Source organism: Ascaphus truei, chromosome 1, assembly GCF_040206685.1.
Source record: "Ascaphus truei isolate aAscTru1 chromosome 1, aAscTru1.hap1, whole genome shotgun sequence".
NCBI lineage: Eukaryota > Metazoa > Chordata > Amphibia > Anura > Ascaphidae > Ascaphus > Ascaphus truei.
In genome coordinates this window covers 83744923-83760629 of record NC_134483.1, presented here as the reverse complement: position 1 = coordinate 83760629, position 15707 = coordinate 83744923, and the positions used below count along the sequence as shown (strand labels likewise).

Here is a 15707-nt window from a genome sequence, read left to right as displayed (position 1 = left end):
TAAGATGTGGCTACCTCAATCTTCCTATAATTATTGGAACTAAAAACCCAACATATTGGTTTAAACACAAATGTTACATATACAGTATGTACTTTCTGTATCATGTATATGCATTTAGCTACTCTTGAGCTTTCATGTGCATTGTATTACAAAATGATTACTCACATTTCATCACATTTTATGTATGTTTCCTTATAATTTCCATTAATGTAATATAGAGGTGGTTGGAGAAAAGGGGATAACTGTACTTATTTGTTTACTTACGGGAGCACATTCATCACTAGCATAGACACACTTTTTAAGACAACTGTTTGTGTCTCTATCAATTGGTGTAGGATCCATGTATAACACCGACAAATGATAACACCAGCTTTATTATGGTAGCTTATATCATCATATTGACTATACTATGTATTTCTAAACGATTAATAAACACAGTAAACTATAGTTAGTTAGGTTAATGAAATATACACAGAAACGTACTTCATAACATGATGGTGATGTCATATTCAGAACATCATGCATTGGAGGGGACCATAACATCTGGCCACTAACATTATTTGCTACAGTCCCAAACCATTTTATCTACATACCCATGTAACAAGAGATTTTAAAAATAAATGGCTACTTGGTTGTAAGTGTCCTTTACATTGGGAGAAGGAGTGGCTCACTGAGTAAAGACACACACTGGCACTGATAGTTTGAAGCAGGGGAGTCTGGTTCAATTCCCGGTGTCGGCTCCTTGTGACCTTGGCCAAGTCACTTTATCTCCCTGTGCCTCATGCGGCAAAAAAACATTTGTACGTTCCACGGGCCAGGGACCTCAGGCTGAAACATGTGTCTGTAAATCGCTGCGTACAACTAGCAGCCCTATACATGAACATGCTCATATTATTATTATTATTGTTACATAGTTTCGACAGTCATACGTTCCATTACATATTAGAATACACAAATGTGTTAGCAGAGTGGGAATGGTTGTTATATATAAAACACACCATGTCATAAAATGTTAGTAGTCATTAAAGAACACTCAATAAAAATTCATGAGGCACTCTTTTGCAACATCATTATGTTAATTAAGTGCTTATGCAATATAGGCATAAGGGTATCACATTTTTAATTGTTTGTTAATAAGCGCTGCAAGCAATATAAAATTAGTTCCATATGTAGTATAGTAGTCGGTGGCTCCTCCTCACAATCATCTCATATAAAGGTAGACTCTTCTGAAATCATACATTGATCCGATTGTATCTTCCCCGACATCTCTGAAATACAGCAAACACATGATGGTCAAAGATGGCACCTTACTAGATATGCATCCGTGACAACGCGTTACGCAGCTCTATATGATTGTGTAGATACACACGTCACTCACTTATATGTTAGAAGTAAAACTGTTCATCAGTATGTAATGTTTCTTTAAATTTGTAGCAGGCATAACTATGTATAAGAAGTGAACGTTGCCTGTATACTGAAAGATGTGCGCGCACATCTTTGTGTGCGCACGCACTTCACGCTTGGCTCCACTAACTGTTAGCGCATGCGCAAAACAAAGCGTACGTTGTGCGTTCAATACATGTTGAAAATACCAGTAAACATAACATCTTTATTTCAAATACAATGAAGACGAAACTACATTCGTTCTAAACGAGTACATCTGTATTCTTTTTAAACAGACGTGTTTGAACAGAAAGCACGGCCGATAACACAATGCGCAAATGCAATACGTGTGACGTCATGTTAAGCCAGCGTGAAACGCACGCTAACACTCCTCCCACTCAATTAACATTCGGCTAACGCCCAGGGTACGCCTACAAACACTGAGCCGCACGCATCACACACTGCAGTTACCGTTACTATAACAAAACATGACAGCCAATAGGCTTTGAGGCGCGCACGTCGCTTGGGGGCGGGACTTACATCACTAATCCTTTTTAAGGACGCCTTGGCCCATGACAAGGGTCCCACGTCATACGTGGTGGACCCGGTTTTCAATGTTGTAGATGTTGCATGATAACAAAACAGGTATGTGTTAGAGTAATGGTAAAATGTTGCTAATATGTTTAAAGGGATAGGAAAGTACGTATATTTATTCCGTCAGCAATGTGTACTACTCTTTCAGGTCCTACTATATTGTATTAGGAAACAATTTGTTTGTGATCGCTACATGTTATGCAGTCTGCAATGTTACGCTGTATCCACGCATTGAAAGTGAAAATGGTGGTTACAAAAAAAAAAAAAATTTAAACGCAGAGTCAACGCATAACGATTGTTATATTTACCATTCTTCTAGAATTAACTCTTCGCCTGGCTGCAACTGGTCGCTCCAGAAATGCAAGCCATTTTCATCCACACTTAACCCAACCGCTGAATCCAGTATGGCACATATCTCCTCCAGGATGCGCTCATAGGAATCGCCACTGCTTTCTTCAAATAATTGGTCGGGAGGTAGGTTCATTTCTTCCGGTTCCCATTCCAATGCAATTTCAGCTGAAAGGCTTGGTACATAATCATAGTACTTTTGTTCTTGTACAATGTGGGTTTCAGGAATGGAGGCTGCAGATATTGCAGCACGTATCGATTCAAACGGATCAGTAGTAGCGGATACATTGCTATTGCCATTAGGAATAAATATGCCTTTCACGACAATATAAGTGCCGTCTTTCAGGATAAATTGTTTTTCCGGGGCAATCTTCCAGAAACCATAGGTGTGTTGTAGCTTATCCTGGTCACGTTCAAAAAAGTCATTACTTGATAAAGTGAATCTTATTGAGGAATTAAAATTCCGTGCATGCTTACGGTCTTGGTAATAAGGATATTTTGCTCGAATGAAATCATCGATTTGGCGTGTGCTTGCTTTCTGTCCGCGACTGTTCAAGATGGCTTCACAGATCATGTACTTATACCCTAAAAGGGGATTAATATTGTTAACGAATTCATCAGCCATGTCTGAGTAGCACAAAAGCTGTGTGCAGGTCTGTGTTATTTGCTCATCAAAATGAATGTGCTGAATGGCTAACAAACTCCTGTTTTTCCTTGTCAAGGTCAACAAAAGTAACTACTTTGACTCCTTATTTCAAACGCCAATTGGATTTGTTTGTCTAATTGGGTTAACAGTTGTGGTTCGTGATATGGGACTGTGGGAGAAACATTTCTCCTTCTTTTATCTCGTTTGTGAAAAACATCCCTAGACTGTGAATGCGTTCACATAGTGTTTTTTTGAAAACTAACAAAGACCAGTGTGTGAAAATATTTCTTAGCCAGGCATATCAGTAAAAACACACCTGCAAAAAGAAATGTTTTTTCCCCGCTTACATTTCTGTGTGTATGTGAAAGTCTGGTTAACTCCCTGTCTGCATGAGTTTAAATACGTGTGTATATATATATATATATATATATATATATATATATATATATATATATATATATAAATATATATATATATAAATATATCTCTTATAAAAATATATATATATTTATATATAATATTTTTTTTTTTTTTATATTGCAGGAGTACACACAACATTGATGGCATTAAGTATACCTTGTATGAAACCTATTTAAATGGTGAGAAACATGATTGAATTAAGTAATAAACATTTGTTTAAGCACAATACTGTTAGAGTCTCATACTTAGGATATTTCTCAAACATTAGGCCTGTATTATTAAAATAGTGTTTTCACAAGGAAGCATGAAGTGTATTAGTTTGTGTATACCAGTTTATATAGTACTATATATATATATATATATATATATATATATATATATATATATATATATATATATATATATATATATATATATATATATATATATATATATATATATATATATATATATATATATATATATATATATATATACACATACACATACACATACACATACACATACACATACACATACACATACACATACACATACACATACACATACACATACACATACACATATATTCACACATACACATACACATACACATACACATATATTCACATATACACATACACATACACATACACATATATTCACATATACACATACACATACACATACACATATATTCACACACTCACACTCACACTCACACTCACACTCACTCAGTGTGTGTGTGTGTGTGTGTGTATATATATTATTATACATTCTGAGATGTTATAGAAACGAACACACAACTGATTAAAGGACAAAATTACAATGGCCAAGCAAGGCAAAGGTAAGTAATAATTTACACATAATCCTGCTGTACACGTACAAGAAAGATGTTTGCACTTACTTAGGTGTTTTAATAATTGCATGTGACTAATATGCATATGCAATTCTTACATCAATTAACACACCCAAATGCAATGTTTTGCTGCAAAGTCAATGGCAGCTTCTCTAAACTTAGCAACTGGCTCCTGGTGGACCATTACTGAACAGACGATTACAACATAAATATTTATAACACAATTAATTATGAGTGTTAACATTTCCAAAACTTCACGTGTACAAGAACATAGTTGAAAGTTTGGAAACAACACAGTCTTCAGCATACATACAATAGTAATTAGATAATCTGAAGTCAACAAAACAAGGCCAAAGACATATTTTCTGAATTATAACATTTATTTTTTTTGTTCCTTTTGCGAGCGAGTAACAGGCCTGCTTGTTGTCTCTTGAATTTTCCTTTTTCTTTTGCCACCAACTTTAGGCACAACAGAGCCACTTTGAGTGGCCTCTGGCACTTCACGGGCAGGGCTTGTGGCCAGTGACTGTTCACCTACGGGGCTTGTGGCCAGTGACTCACCTACAGGGCTTGTGGCCAGTGACTCACCTACAGGGCTTTTGGGCAGTGATTCACCTACAGGGCTTTTGGGCAGCGATTCACCTACAGGGCTTTTGGGCAGCGATTCACCTACAGGGCTTTTGGGCAGCGACTCACCTACAGGGCTTTTGGGCAGCGATTCACCTACAGGGCTTTTGGGCAGCGACTCACCTACAGGGCTTTTGGGTAGTGACTGTTCACGGACAGGGCTTGTGCCCAGTGACACATGTGAGCAAGTTGGTAGACACTGCACAAGTGATGGTTGGTCTGTTTCATGTGTGTCTTGTTTTGTTTTTGTCGCCTCCTTTGTAGGTGTCTGCTGCTGAATTTGTACAGATGGCAGCGGTAGGATGTCATCAGGAACCTGCACAGCAATGTCTGCTACTTGACCGGTAACATTTGGGCCTGGTGAATGAATATCAGATGAATGTGGTGAAAACTGACCTGCATGAACAGATCCTGGCTGGGAGGTGTTGAATTGTGGTACATTAGTCATTCTCCAGTAATTAGCTTGTGTTTGCTGAACAACTAATGCTTCGAATGAGGTGTTGATTTTTTGCAACTGTTTAGGCACTTCAATGAAGACTCTGTGGAGATGTGCCAATTGTGATACTGTTTCTTCCTGCAGTCCAATCATCCTTTCCAGCACTGTCATCATGTCTGAATGGCGACGATTTTCTGCGTCCACTATTTTTCCCTCTGAAGCTACAATTGCATCGTATGTGGAAGTTGATGGACGATTTGGCGGTACAACAGTTTCTATTGGCACCTCTTCATGGTCACATGATTGTATTTCAGTCTCTTCTGTGGCGTCATCCTCATCATACTCATCATCCTCATCACCATGATGTTCTAAAAAGAAATGTACACATTATTAAATGGCATGTTAATGTATGCTGTGTTACTATGTAATTGTACTGTGTCCTAAGTAACACCTAACATGTTAGCATACGTTTTATAACCTCATATAAAAACTACCTTGACTTACGAATAATGTTTGGACTCAGTATGAAATATGAATGAATGAAAAGTTGCTCTAAACTCAGAAGTCCTACATGATAATTAACATCACTAACACAATACATGTTGCCTTACACTTAATTTTCACTGACACTAAGTAATCCTATTTAAAGAAGATGTGCAAAACAAATAATGCACATGACAACATAACATATAGAAGAGCACATATTATATGGCCAGCAAATGATACACTCACCTTCTAGTAGTGTTGAGCTGGCTGACCCAGGTGAAGACACTTGTTCCATCTCAGGTGACACATGTCCTCCAGGGGCAACTATATATAACAATAACATAAGTTTTACATTTACATGTGTAAATATTGAACAAACACTTATTGTATGTTCTGTATTTATGATTAACTAACAACATCAGTTCCTTAACCGAAAATGTGTGTGAAAGTGAACATAAATAGTTGTAATAACACTGTACATGCCTGTGTACTTAGAATTTTTGAGTTCCCTAACATACAACATACTATGTTTCTGCAGTAATGCGTGAGGATAAATAGATTAAATGAGTACATAAAAATCATATGTTGTGTAGTGATATCAGTATCATAATGTACATAACTATCATGAGATGACCATTCACAATGGTTATCATGAAGGTGGTCATATTGCAAAAAGTGTTGTTTTTGGTAGAGGATATGTGTGGTACATTAATCGAAGATGTGGCACACCTGAATGTGGCTGTGACTCAACAAGACAACACATGCAGTGTGTGATAATGTGTCTTTCATAGTAGTTCAACTATAGATATGAGTGAACTAATGTGTGACGTACGCTTTGATAAGTAATGAGTTGTTGGGGCATTTAGTAGCTAGAGTTAAGCTTTCAAATGAGTGTGATTAACTTCAGTTGTGCTATTCAGGTTGTAAGAAAGGTATTCCCTTCCCCAAAAAGCCTAATCAGCCACACCTTTCAATGACTTGAAACAGGTGCAAATGGTGTGAACTAAGTTGACCGTGAAATGAGGCTGTAATTAGTGTGTGTGCTGAACCCCACCCCCTCTGTTGAAGTGTATGCTGTGATGAGATATTAATTGCAGCTGCTTTAACACAATGGTAGATGAGCTAAGTAGTCATCTGCAGTGTTTAAGTTATGAAAACAATGACATAACATATGATACGTGTGCCTCATTATGCTGTCTGTATATGACATAAAGCAAAAATGGACCTTTTCATAAGCAACTATAGATGTGTTAGTGCCAGTGATGTTTGTAGGCCGTTACATGCAATTTCTTTGATGCATGCTTAAAATAGGCAGTAATGTCATGTTTGTCGGAGTAAAATCAATAAAATACACAATAATATGATACATATTTCTGTTCTGTACCTGTAGCTACTAATAATTTCTCATGAACATGTGTTACACATGTGTACTACCCTGTTGTTCCCCATCTTCGCCCACCATCAATTGCTTCCACTGCAGCTATGCATTTTGGGAATTCACATGTAAATGAGCACGCAATGGCACGTGCTATATTAGTTACTGCTTTTAGTAGGACTACTACATATATGTCTATTTTGAGATATATATATACAGAATCAGACATATACATATATAGATGCAGGTATGCTTATATTGTGAAGACAGTATAAAAAGCAGTGTAAATATGCAAAATAACTGTAAGCAACGACACGCCTAGTACAGTAATATTTATCACCTGCTGGAAATTGTGACGGATAAATTCCAATGTCACGGTCACCAGCCAAGCCTTCCACGACGACGGTAAGTAATTTTGGCCGAAGCAGCTCCTCCAATGGAGTCAATATGAGACGTTGTGGTGTGGGCCCACCTCCAGTGCCAGTAGCATGCACGCGTTGGTCTTGTATTTTCTTTTTCAATTTGGACCTAATATCATCAAATCTTTTCTGACAATGATACTTGTCCCTGACACTATTCCCACAGGCATTGACACCAATGACTATTGTGTCCCACATTTCTTTTTTGCTTGCTGCACTTGTCCGCCCTTGAAAAACATATAAAAGATATGAGGTAAATTAATAATAATATAAGCACCAGTTTCCTACACTGCTAGCTGTTCCAAGAGATAGCAAACATGCTGTTTTATGTGTAATATGTGCAGCACATGAGCATTCACTACTAAACCTATACATGTAAGCAAGGTTGCATTCATATTGTATGCAGTTCTGGCAAATTGACCGCCTGTGTTTATTTGTCCTTGTAAGGCATGATAAAAAGCTGTGTTTCCACACTAATGAACATAGAAAGATATTGTGTACCCATATTTGCATATGAACAAAACTCAGATGACCTAGGATCACATGTATTTGAATAATAAATGTAAAGTTACACTTACCTACTAAATGTCCATAGAGACTGTCATAGTGCTCCAGAATGCCAGTGACAAGAGCCCTATTTTCCTGGTCATTGAAGCGAGGATTACGTGGCTTCTCCACACGTTTTTTCCGAGCAGGTTTAGGGTCAGAGCTTGGCTGGTGCTGACTGGACTCTCCTTCTTCCAATGGAAGAGCCTCCAAAAGCTGGCCACCAGCAAGCACGCCACCACCAGACACCCCATCAGCAACTGCGCCACCAGCAGCACTCCCAGCACCAGCACTCCCACTCCTAGCACCAGCACTCACACTCCTAGCACCAGCACTCACACTCCTAGCACCAGCACTCACACTCCTAGCACCAGCACTCCCAGCACCAGCACTCCCACTCACAGCAACAGCACTCCCACTCCCAGCACCAGCACTCCCACTCACAGCAACAGCACTCCCACTCCCAACAACAGCACTCCCACTCCCAACAACAGCACTCCCACTCCCAGCAACACCACTCGCAGCACCAGCACTCCCACTCCCAACAACAGCACTCCCACTCCCAGCAACACCACTCGGTGCACCAGCAACATCACTCCCCTGAACAGAACGTTCACTCCGACGCGTACTCGCACGAGTAGCACTCCCACTCCCACCAGCATCACTCTTCCCACGCTTTGCGGGCATACTTCCAGCACTCACAAAAAACAGACAAGAAATGTACAGGCAATCACACGACCCACTTCCACATATAAAACAAGACAAAGATGTAAACAAAACAACAAAGGACAAAGCTCACCCAATACACAACAAGTCTCTCAGTCAATATGCAAATCTTCAATCGTCCAGCTCTGTGCGTCTCTCTCTCTCTCTCACTCCCAACAACACAGAGAATGATTAGCAGTACACGTTGCCTTTAAATATGGCGCGCAATCAAAAACATGCTTGTTTCGCCTGATTCAGCAAGATTTGTGATTGTGCAACCTAACAGCACCCCGCCACGCACGCCGATACACCTGTGTGTGATCGGCTCATCATCGTGAGAGTGGGCGGATTTGTTTTCTGGTTGATTTTGAATGTATTCGGCACTTACTGCATACGGAGAGGGAAAAACGCCAATAACATGACTAATCGATAAGCTTGCCGATTTCACATAATCGTCGCTTACTGCATGAGGCCCATAGTGGCTGCGCAGTCACCCTAATTCATATCTCACTCGAGGGTGGGGGAACACTTAGTGTGGTTACTGGACACGGGGTGGGATCACCCAGTGAAGGGGGGTAGCGTCCTGCGAGACGCAGTAGTTAGTGTCTCCTCTAGGGATGGACACCTGTTGATATATGAAGCTTATGGTTGCGATAGTAAATTCATTGGTTGTTTTACATGCTGTGTGTGTGGAGTGATATATATTTGTCCTGCGAGGAACCACTCCCCCTCTGGTGGGAGCCATCGCAGGTGGAGGCGCTGCACCAAGTACGAGGTTATCCATATTATTTCATGTGCCCCAGGCTCTCCGTGGCGGAGGCTCAGGCCCTGCGAGCCTACAGGTTATACTGCATTGGTAGCGGTCTGTGTTCACTAGGAAACAGGGCTACAGTGGTATTTTTAACATTCAGCCCTTGTAAATAAATGGTGATTTGGCAATGATTTATCCAACGAATGGGATATCCAACGCTTTACAATGCAACCCTATGGGCCGTTTTTCGACACCGTAATGCGTTATCCAACGCTCACCGCCACTGATTAACATGGGACTCACTTTACAACGGTGTCATTATCCAACGCTACTTCCAGAACGGATTCTGTTGGATAACCGAGGACTGCCTGTATTGGCAGTATACAGCACATGCTTGTAGCGCACTGTTTCACAGAATTTACATTTCCTAGAGCTTGTATTTACTGCTAATTTCTCTAAAGACAAACCTAAAAGGGCAGGGAAGCAACGCATTGTAGAACAGTTCTGATTACACTGACCAACCTAATCTTTTTAGCCATTAATATTAGGAAATGACTTAATCAGGTTCCGCTCTCTCAGTACCATTCCTGGTACTACATTTCCCACAGTTTCCTTAGATGCTGCAGTCCGTTAATTCATAGAATGTTCGACAAAAACAGCAAAAAAACATTTATTTTACTGGTAATGTGTTTTGTGACATGCATTAATATTATTTTAACATATGTTGGTAGAAATATTTTTTGAAAATGTTTTATAATTACTGGTAACACAGCAACAAGATAACATTTAAACCAACATTTAGTTTTTTGCTTTAATGAAGCCCTGCACAGCAGAACCTTATATTAAGGCCAGGTCCATAGTGACTTCGCCCGTGCAGAGGCGCGCGTGGCCGTGACAACACCCACTTCAAGCGGGTGCGTTTTTCGGCCATGGTACGCACGCCGTCCGTGGGCGTGTCTAGGGGCATGCCAGTGATGTCACCGAGCTGGTTCGCCCTCATTGGGTGAACCGCTCACGTGACCAGCCTGTAGCGCCAAAAAATCAGTTTGTTCTGATTTCTTGCGCACCGGGCGCCCCCTCCCGCTTCCGTGTGCATGTGCCCGCACACCGCATGGACGCGATCACTGCCTTAAGGCAGTCTGTTCGTCCGCACGGTCTGCGGCACCATGGTCCCAGTCTAAGTCACGTCATGTCATTATTGTCTCATAACATCATTGCATCATAACAAAGAAGAGAACACAATAACCTGTGCTATACATGTATACTGTACATAGATAACAGTGATAACATGTTTCACATTAATAATTTATAATGTCACCGTTAGACTGTGACAGATGACTGATAACATTAATATCTCTGGAGCAATATAGATAATAGTTTTAGAATTTGTTACTGGTAAGAATTTATCTTGCTAACGTATAACTAACCTTAAAAGCAACCTGCCAACCATAATGTGCTACATAAAGAATGCATCTACCAATGTATCTTATGTGCTAATCTAATTGTGACGGCATACCCGAGAATGTCTTTCTTGACATTTACAGGCATTTGAATTTCATTAGGGATAGAAAAAAATAAATGATTATGCTAACCAACCTTACTCTTTTGACATAATATCCAGCCCTACAAAGACCATTATTCTGCAAGCTACAGTAGTACAGTGCACTTTGCCTCAGAGCAGAGTGAATCAGTAAAATAGGGCACAGAGCACATACAGTATTTGCTGTAATCATACAAAGCCTTTCAAATAAAATGTTGCATGTACAGTACAGCAGCAATTTTTGCATCATTACCTTTTCTGGAGTGAAAATAAACTGATAATTGTGCATGCTTTTTATTACTGCACATAAATTACTTAACATTCACATGTAGTGTTTAACATTTGTAGCCCTGTGTAATTTTGACGTTACATGCTTCTCTCCTCCTGTACAGTAAACCCTGTTAAGAGGGCAGGTTTGCCAGAAGTAATCATGAGGTTTGCCCTCATCCCATGTGAGGTGTAATATGTAGCAAAGGAAGTGACAGCATGCTCTGTGTCCACTGACAGTGACACAGGGGTGGTGCCTACTGGAGCTATATATTACCCATCACTTCCTAAATTCATGGAAGGAAGAAGGAGTTGTAGAGTGTGTGACCATTTGACCCAACACAATGCCAGGGCTCTGGCAAGGATTGTGGCCCTCCCTTAGGGGAGAGGTGGGCAGACTATTCCCCTTACTCTATTAGAGAGTAAGGGAAGAGCAAGGACAGCTTCTAGGGCCCTGACTAGGAGTGGTGTCCAGGGACTTCCTTGAGGTGGGCAACCTTGAACATGTGCGGCTAGAGACCGGCCGCTATGAAGGGCAGTCTGCCTATGAAGATGTTAATAAAGATTGCCTTGAATAAAAGAACCTTCTTGCCTGAGACTGGAGTCATTCAGGGAGAATCTGCACCAAGGGGTTCTCTTCCAGAGACTCCTCCCCGCTGTCGTGGGGACCTGGAAGAGATGGAGGCGCTGTACCACATGTTAGTAGATCTCAGCACTACCTCACGAGCCAGTCCTGTTGTATTCCCCTATACCATCAAGCGGGAGACTCAGGAGTCCTGTCAGCCAGCAGGTGCACCACACGACATGACATGTAATATGGGACAGTAGCCTCACATAGGGGCCAATTGGGTGGGGGTACAACCGTTACATTTTTGGAGGCGCTGTTGAGAGCATCAGGACAGGCTTTAGCTAGGCTGACTGAGGAAAGGAACATATATGCTACCAGGAAAGTGCTGCGGAATGGAAGGGAGCCTAGGGGTAGTCAGGGGTAGATGGCTACTCGCAAAGCACACCCTAGGGCCTGGAATGGAGTAAGGTAGATCTGGAGACAGGGCTATTGCTGTTCTAGACACCTTGAGGCAGCTAGTCGTAGGACGCAATGCTCATGGGGTAGCCTGGTTAACGCGGGTTATGAACTCCTGGTAGGGTCTGCGCTAGGTGTAGCCAACAGTAGGTGACACCCTAAGTACTGCATGGAGAAGCCCAGAGTACTCTAGCCAGTAACCAGACTACTAACCACAGAGCACATACTGGACTGAGATCGTGTACAGCATACAAGGAGAGAGTTAGCCTAGCCTGAGGTAGTGCATACATCTGAGAGAGTCACACTGAGATATATGTAGAGGTGCACTGGCATACTTTATTGCATCGGAATGGCGACTGCCCAGCAGAGGAGCACCATGTGCGATTGCAAAAGAAAAGTAAAGATGGCGACAAGTTATGATGTCCCGCGCGGTGCGGAGAGTCCAAAATGGCGGTTCGTGCCAACGAGGGGGAGCGCACATGCTGTGTGTACCACGGAGGTACAAAATACAGAAATGACTTTCGCCAGTTTGCTGTGGAGTGGCGCGAAAGCTGTAGCCGCGCCTATATTGTCCTGCCTAAATTCCCGGAGTGCAACCCTGGAGGATAGCTGTGAGGACATTGCGATTATGTGTGAAAATGCTGAGGGAGTATCTGATTGCCAGGCGGTGATAACTACTCAAGTTACAACTGCTGCTAATATGGATTGCAGAGTGATCCAAAATGGCGGCTCTCGCTTCCCTGGGAAACCGCGTGGGCTGTGTGCAGAAAATATTTTTGCAAAAACCTGGCTGGAAGAGGCGCGAAACAGAGAACCCCACCCTGATAGGAGAAGTGGCGCGAAAGCCGTGGCCGCGCCCTCTTGGACTGTGGCAGGCTCAGAGCCGATTCTGGGTCATGACGTGTAGCTGAGGGACCCTCCTCTAATCTCCACCATAGGGAGGGGTCCTTGCATCTGCCAATGGAAGACGGAGCTGACTGAGGGAGGAGCTGGATTTGCGCTTCCTGTCCCTCAGTTGCGAAGAGCTGGTGAGCAAGAGAGACTGCTGTGCCGTGTGTCTCCCTTACCCAGCGCAACTACTACTTGTGTCATGGCGGACATTGACATACACCCCTACCAACTGCCAGGAGGCTTCCTGGTAGTGAAGACAGGTGGGAGAGAAATACTGTGATGCTTGTGTATGCAGTGCAGGCTGCCGGGCGGAGAAGCCAGCACCACAGCGAGATGTCCCCAATATGGCATCCATTACTTGTGGACCGTGGAGCCGTTCGTGCCTGGGCACGCCGCGGAGTTGGGAGGAGATACAGCCATGCTGACGGCTGGAGCCTCGCCAAGAATTAAGAGAGAGGAGGTCGATCCCGGAGAATGGGGATCGCTACTAATGACGGTACCTAAAAAGGATGGCGCTGTGGCCTGCAACCGTAGCAAGAACCTGGAACCTCGCTGTCGGTCCTCTGCGGAGGTACCCTTACTGTCATCAGAGTCCGCCTCGTCGGACGATGAAAGTGGAAGCCGTACGTCGGTGGTGATGCGCCTACCGGCGGGCCACTACAGCGGTGCTGAAAGTAAAGAGAAGCTACTCACCGGTGGTCTCGAGGAGCTGAGTATCGAGATTTCCCGACAGCATGCGCAGGTGCGGCCGGAGCAGCGGAAGAGTCCCACGGCCGTGGCGACTCCCAGCGTGTCGGGAGAAGAGGACCTCATCGCAAGCCGGCGGAGTGGTGAGATATCCTCTTACCTCCCACAGGCTCCGATGGAGGCGGCCAAAGAGAAAGGCCCGACCAAGGCCCAAGCGGAGCTGAGGAGCGACCTTGAGTATCCGGCGCTGGACGTCGAAATAGAGGATGAAGTTCCGGTGGGGGACCCCACCCAAGATGGCGCGTCTTCCCGCGAGAATGATGACGTCACTTCCGGTAGCCATAGCGGAGCCGACCGGAAGCATCTGTCACCGCCGTTGATCAGTACCAGTCTGTCCCAGGAAGACATGGACAGGTACCGGCAAGCAGTAAAGAGTCGGGGCAGCAAGAAGAATGGTGAGCCTGATCTGCCCAATGTTGCCACATGTCGCGGCATAGCCAAGCTGCTGGTCATGATCCCGCAACGTAAGGACACTTCCCCCTTCCCTTTGCCCCCCAAGGCCACTGCCCCAATCCCTGCCCCTGTCACATCTCCCTTGGGGTCCCGATCAAGCCAAGGGTGGTCTGGGGAGTCACGGGACACGTCGGAAGAACGGCCTGGGTCGGCCATGGACTGGGGAGAATGTTTTACGTCCGATGAGGGGTCGGGGAGGGAAGTAATACCTGCTACGACACCCCCGAAAATGAACCCCACTACCTATACACATATTGTAAGGGGAAGGCCAAAACGTTATGGGACAGCCACCTGTTCAAACACTACCTCTGGAGTCTCTTCTGGTGGAGAGACTGAGGAGTCTGAGACTGCATTGGCTATGAAGAAGCAGTCCTTGGAGCATAGTACCAAGTGGTGGGCTCCATTGTATGAAGTGGTTAGACCGCACCAGATTTGTATTAATGCGGGGAGATGTGGTTGACCACTGGTGGGATGTGGGCGAATACTCGGCTGAGGAACGCCATGAGGAATTAGTTAGAAGGTGGGATGAAATTCAGAAGGGAATAGTAACCCCTAGGGGATCATCCATACTTTATGACGTTATTGCCCCTGAAGAACCAATGTCTTGGGTCCTGCCAGGCAAAGCAGGGAATAAGAAATTAGTGAGGATCAGCAGGGCTGAGAGGGCCATAGTAGCGAGGTATAAGCAGTCGCATGGGTTGGAATATCCCTATGTTCCCGAACCTCTAATGCAGGGGATAGAGGACAATAGGAGTACCTGGCTGAGGGAAGCAGTGGAGGACTACCTCAAGTCCAAGTCTAGCTATTCTGAGCACAGAACAGAGTCTAGAATATGCTATTTAATGAGGATTTGGAGTGTTGGGGCGCAATATTTATATAAACAAAATGGAATACAGACCAGAAAACGGGCCGCCTTGATCCTATAGCATCAAAGCGATTGATCATAATGGGCGAGAAGTTAAGAAGCCTGACCCCAGACATTACTACTGATGTTTGGATTCTCCTCAGGAGTAATCTGTAGATATGGAGGTTCTGGGTACAGTAATTATGTATGGTGTGTACAAATGTATTCCTGTGTTGATATTGTTGTTTTTGTGTATTTTTGCAGTTGACGGTTGAAGGAAGGCTCTGCAAATTTAGGACCAAGTGGGGACCATTGGATCCACCAGAGGGAGATTGTAGCCCTGTGTAATTTTGGGGTTACATGCTTC

General features: G+C 43.2%; 1 long non-coding RNA gene across 1 annotated transcript; it reads left to right on the top strand.

Annotated features, from left to right (window-relative positions):
- The first annotated feature begins 2304 nt into the window (after positions 1 to 2304).
- LOC142469164 (uncharacterized) lies at positions 2305 to 5735 on the top strand. The gene is made up of 4 exons (XR_012788978.1): positions 2305 to 2451; positions 3515 to 3570; positions 5121 to 5200; positions 5437 to 5735. It is a non-coding gene; the product is annotated as an uncharacterized LOC142469164 (long non-coding RNA).
- Positions 5736 to 15707: the final 9972 nt, after the last annotated feature.